This window comes from Sorex araneus, chromosome 3 (genome assembly GCF_027595985.1).
Source record: "Sorex araneus isolate mSorAra2 chromosome 3, mSorAra2.pri, whole genome shotgun sequence".
Taxonomy (NCBI): domain Eukaryota; kingdom Metazoa; phylum Chordata; class Mammalia; order Eulipotyphla; family Soricidae; genus Sorex; species Sorex araneus.
The window spans coordinates 217,441,779-217,448,031 of record NC_073304.1 but is presented as its reverse complement, the minus strand read 5'-3'; positions in this window follow the sequence as shown (position 1 = coordinate 217,448,031).

Genomic DNA, 6,253 nt, shown 5'->3' with positions numbered 1-6,253 from the left:
TATATGGTCCTCTGAGCACCCCAGGAGTAATACTGAGCATAGAGCCAGGAGGAGTAACCCTGAACATAGCTGGGTGTGGCCCAAAGACCCCTGCCCCCAAGAAAGGGATGGTAGAAAAGGAAAAAAGGTGCCATTTCTGGGAACTGGGGAGGAAGAGGCTGGCAGAGACTGGGAAATTTGCCAATAATGACCCTGCTTCGAGCCAAGTGGGCACTTAATTCCCCCCATCCATCACTTGGATCCCATCACATACCCTGTTTTTGTTGGGGGAGTCACAAAAAAAAAGGGGGAATGAGATCTGTTAGAGCCTTGATTCGGGCCGAGGGAAGAAGTGGAAAAAGACATCGACATCTTCGCCAGGTCGTGTTTCAGGGTTTCTCCTACTTTTTTTTTTTCATTCATTTGACATGATTTCCTGAGCACTTACTATGTGCCAAGTATCAGAGCCCCAGACTCCCTGGCTCCTGCAAGGAATGCCCCACTGCTGCCTTTGTGGCACAAAAGGGAGAAGGAGGGGAGCAGTTTTTGCCCCGATTTGGGCCTGACCAGGCTAACCTCCTTCGGTTAAAGGAGAACTGTGGAGCATGGAGAGAGACCCCACAGGGTGAGACTGTGCTTTGCCTACATTCAATCTTTAGCACCACCAGGGATGACCCCTGAGCATGGGCCTGGAGCAACCCCACACACCACTGGGCCTGACACAGTGTGACACAATGTGACCACAGTGTGAGGTCCGGAGCTTAGACCACATCTCAGGATGGGGGAGGGGGTGGACCCAGGGAAGGGCAATGAGCAGACGGAGATGGGAGTCCCAGGGTCCCGGTGCTGAGAGAGGTCAGCTTCTAGGCCTTCTTTGCCCTCCCCTCCCCCAGAGACAGGCAGCAGAGGGGATTTTTTTTAATTTTGGGGTCACACCCGGTGAGGCTCAAGGGTTCCTCCTGGCCCTGCACTCAGAAATCACTCCTGGCAGTGCTCGGGGGACCATATGGGATGCCAGGGATTGAACCCAGGTAGGCCACATGCAAGGCAAATGCCCTCCCCACTGTACTATCAATCTGGTCCCTTTGGTTTTGTTTTGGGTTTTGGGTTTTCCATACCTCAGATACTTGGGGGCTGCTCTAGCCGGTGCTGGGACCGGAACCTGGGTCTCCCGCATGCCGAGTCTGCGCTCCAGCCCTCTGCCCCGAGAGCCAAGATGTGCCAGGCACATGTGGTTGTGTGGAGTGTCCCTCTCCCCTCCTCTACCTGCTGCCTGTAAGCTCAGCATGGGGGCACGCAGGCCTTTCCCAAGGACCCCTCCCTATGAAGGGTTGCCTCCGTTTCCCTGGCAAGAAGAGGGAGCCCAAAGCCTCCACGTCAGTCCCAGCAGCAAGTCTTCCAGGACTGGCCCCAGACTCCGGCCACTTTTCCTTACGCCTTTTTTTTTTCTCCCTTAATCAGGACCCCTTGGCTACCCTATACCCCTACAGCCTCTAATCTCACCCCGTGTCCCCCATTCTGGTCTAGCTCATCCCACGCCCCCCACTCCAGTTAGCTCCTTTTCTGCCTCAGCACCAGAGTGGTCATGTCACTCAGCCCTGCTGACTTCCACCTGGCCCACTTTCCCAGCCAGAACCTTCCCCAACCAGACCCGCGCCAGATGGGGCCCATGAGACGAGGAGGCTGGGACTCTGAAGTGGAGGCTGAGCCCCCACGGAGCTGAGGGAGATGGGTCAGCATGAGGAGAAGAGTTAGGCAGAGGGGCTGCAGGGGAGCACAGAGGGGCACAGAGGGCATGGGGGGCTGTGTGGGGCTGCAGAGGGGCACAGAGGGCTGTGGGGGGCTACAGTGGGTTGCAGAAGAATGCAGAAGGGTGCAGGGGGATTCAGAGGGATGCGGAGGGCTACAGAAGGGTGTAGGGGTGCAGGGGGTTGCAGATGAGCTCAGAGGGCTACGGGGGGCTTCAGAGTACTATGGGGGCTGTGGAGGGCTAGCTTTGGAAGGGCTGTGGGGGGCTACAGATAGCTGTGGGGGGAGGGGTGTGTTTCCTAGCACCCTCCCTCTCGAGGGTCATCTTGGCCACCTGTCCTGGCAACGGGGAAGCCAAAGAGCTGGTCCTAGGAAGCCGTCAGGGCATAGAGGGAGGTGATGAGGCGTGCAACACCATTGCTGATACTGGAGCAGAAAGAGGCAGGAGAGTCAACTAATGCAGAGACATTGAAAATGACCGGGGCGGGGGGGTTGGGGCCATAGCCGGAGCCAGAGTGCAGCAGGGAGGGCGTTTGCCTTGTACGTGGCTGACCGGGGTTTGATCCCAGCATCCCATATGGTTCCCTGAGCACCGCCAGGGGTAATTCCTGAGTGCAGAGCCAGGAGGAACCCCTGAGCATCACAGGAAAGTGAGGGGGGGGGAGGAGGGGCAGACAGAGAGAGAGAGAGGAAAAGAAAATGAATGGATGGGGTAGGGGGTGAGCTGGAGAGACAATATAGTGGGTAAGATGCTTGCCTTGCATATGACCGACCAAGATTCAATTCCCTGCACTGCTTGTGGTCCCCTGAGCATCTCCAAGCAGCATCTCTGAATACAGAACCAGGAGTAAGCCTTGAGCCTGGGCATCCCCAGGTGTGGCCCAAAATAAAATAAGATTAAAAAAAAAAGTGTCCTATAATCACTCAGCACTAAGGGTGCCCATGAATTTCCACAGGCCAATTCTTGGGCCTTAGAGGGAATCCTGCCAAGCACAGAGAAAGAGATTCTGGTGAGAAGTGCGGTCCAGGGAAGGCAGATGGCCCGACGACAAAAGCCACCTCTCTATGGCTGGAAGTGGGAAGGACCCCCCTCCCCATCTGCCAGGCTTCCTGCCAGAGCGGGGTGGGGGGGGCTGGTTTCAAGTTCAGCGTATGACTATCCTCAGGGCCCAAGTCATCTTTATTCCTATGTGGGCCAGACTCAACACCCATTAATACAGTCAGGAGAGGTCAGAGTGGAGGGTCTCTCCAAGAGGGGCTTAGGATTCGGGAAAGAAGCTGCGGGATCCAGGAATGCCTCAGGGTCCTCCCCGTCCCAACCCCCCCCCAACACACACACACACACACACACACACACACACACACGCACACACTCACTGCTCTAACAGGAAAGGGAGGAGAGGAGCAAAAGCAAGAGCATGGGCCCAGGTACACGGGAGGCAGCGTGGGGGTAGGCTTGGAGGTTGGATGTGAAGAATCTGGGTTCTCCCTCCTTGCTTTGGAAGCTTCGGCTGCACATAGTTGGCAGCTGTTTTGTGTAAACACTATTCCCCAGTGGTGTCACTTGGGCAGGCACAAAAAGGGAGCCGAAAGGAGGGGGTGTGGTGGGTGTATGGAGGGAAAAAGGCCATAGGCAGTCATGACCTCAGAGCTGAGCCATCCAGCCCTCCTCCAGCCATGCGCCCCCTTCCTGTGGAAAGGGAACCCTTGCCCCCCTCCTTAGGCCGTGCTCCAGATCCCCCAGAATCCTGTGAGTCTCTCATGTTGGCTTCCAGAGACCGAGTGGGCCGCTCTTCCAGATCCTTCCCCGGAGGACTGATCTGACCCTTAAAGGGTGGTCAGTGGAGAGATAAGGACTGAGAGAGGACTCCCGGGCTAAGATAGCCATCTCTTCTGAGGCAGCAGGACACTGGCTAAGGGTTCTGGGTTGAAAAATGTCAGAGACAACCTGCTACCGGGCAGGACAGCAATGAGCACTGTGGAGAGCAAGATGCAGACCTTACAGCGCCGGGAGGGTGGCACTGACTTTTGGATTCCTCACTGGGGAAAGAGGCTACTGTGCAAAGCCCTAGACATCATTTCTGCAATACAGTTCCAAAGGAAAAGGGAGGAACAGTATTGATTTTGTTTGTTTCTTGTCTGGGGGCCACACTTGGCAGTGCTCAGGGGTCATTCCTGGTAGTGCTCCAATGACCATAAGTGGTCTCTGGGTCAGTTGCATGCAAGGCAAGCATCTTAGCCCCTTACCCTTGAACCATCTTTCTGGTCCCCATTGTACTGATGTGGGGCTGGAGCGATAGCACAGCGGATAGGGTGTTTGCCTTGCACGCAGTCGAGCCAGGTTCAATTCCCAGCATTCTGTATGGTCCCCCGAGCACTGCCAGGAGTCATTCCTGAGTGCATGAGCCAGGAGTAACCCCTGTGCATGGCTGGGTGTGACCCAAAAAGCAAAAAAATAAAACAAAACAAAACCATTGTATTGATGTCGACAAACTTAAAAAATAATGTATAATATATATATTTAAATATATATGTATGTATATTTGGTTTCTGGGACATACCTGGCAGTACTCAGGGCTGACTTCTGGCTCTGGGTTCAGAGATCTCTCCTGGTGGGGCTCAAGGGATCATATGTGGTGCCAGAGATAAAATCTGGGTTGACTGCATACAAGGCAAAACATCTTGCCTATTATGTTCTCAGGACCTTGCTATGCTTTTTGGGGGGCCTTGGGCTGCACCTGGAAGTATTTGAGGGTCACTCTCTGGGATGTTCAGGTTACCATGTGAAACTTGGGATCAAATTCAGGCCTCCTGCAAGCAAAGGATATGCTGAACCACTTGAGTTATCTCTCTGGCCTGAAAAACTTTTTTTTTTTAGAATTAGTTTTAGATTTACAGAAAAAAAAAATGAAGGTGGTAGAGAATTCCCACATACTTCACATCAAATTTTTCCCAAATATTAATGTCTGACATATGCTTGGTACAGTGTTACAATGAATAAATCAGGGGCTGGAGAGATGTTGTAGGAAGCACTTGCCTTGCATGTAGCAACAGTGACTGTGACCCTGGTTCAAATCCCTGGCACTACAGAGCCCTGAGCATTTGCCAGAAATGGCTCCTGAGCACTGCAGGGTATGGCCCCCAAACAAAAACAAAACAAGGTCAGGGTGTGGCTCATGTCTTGTCCTGAGTTCAATCCTTGTCAATGCAATGAAATAATACAAAATCAAAAACCAAATCAAACAAAACAAAAATCAGGGACTGTAGGGGCTGGAGTGATAGCACAACGGGTAGGGTGTTTGCCTTACACGCAGCCGACCTGGGTTCAAATCCCAGCATCCCATATGGTCCCCTAAGCACCGCCAGGGGTGATTCCTGAGTGCATGAGCCAGGAGTGACCACTGTGCATTGCTGGGTGTGACCCAAAAAGCAAAAAAAAAAAAAAAAAAAAAAAATCAGGGACTGCAGAGAAAGCACTTGCTTTATATGCAGCTGACCTAGGTTCAATCCCCAGCACCAAATATGGTCCCCTGAGTGTTGCTTGGAGAGATCGCTGAGCACAGAGCCAGGAGTAACACCTGAATATCGCTGAGTATGGCCCTCAAACAATACAACAACAAAACAATGAGTGAACCAATATTCATATTATTAGCATTAACTAGCATCCATTTTTCTTTTTCTGGCATCCCAAATGGTGCTCAGGAACTTGGGGCAAGAGGATGCGGTACTGCTCAGGCTGCAAGTACTGGCCATTTACCTGGTCACCCGTGATCTTAGGGGATCATGCTTGAGATAAAATCCCTGTCTTCCGGGGGGGCTGGAGAGACAGTATAGTGGGTAGGCTTACAGGGCTGAGCTGATTGTTCCCTGCCATCCCATATATACCGCCAAGACTGCCAAGAATGATCTCTGAGATGGGGCTGGAGCAATAGTACAGCGGGTAGGGTGTTTGCCTTCCACACGGGTTCAATTCCCAGCATTCCATATGGTCCCCTGAGCACCACCACCAGGAGTAATTCCTGAGTGCATGAGCCAGGAGTAACCCCTGTGCATCACTGGGTGTGACCCAAAAAGAAAAAAAAAAAGAATGATCCCTGAGAGCAGAGTCAGAAGTAAGCCCTGAGTACAGTTGGGTATGGCCTACTATACCCCCCAGCCCCCCAAGAAAGCAAAAGATCCAAAACAATAGTCTGCATGCAAAGCTTATGCCTGAAGCCCTGTACTGTCTTTCAGCCCTAATTAAGTCATTCTTTATTCAGAGTTAAGTTTTTACCAGCATTTTTGGTTTGAATTCGGGATACACCCAGCTGTGCTCCAGGGCTATTCCTGCATTGTGCACACAGCACTTTTCCAGCAGTGCTGGGGGACTACGCAGTGCTGGGACTGGAACAGGCACTCTGGAATGCACAGCTCGCACTCAGCCTGTTATGCTCTCTCTCTCTCTCTCTCTCTCTCTCTCTCTCTCTCTCTCTCTCTCTGGCCCACCAACAGTACTCTTTTTCTGTTCCAGAATCACATTCAAGAT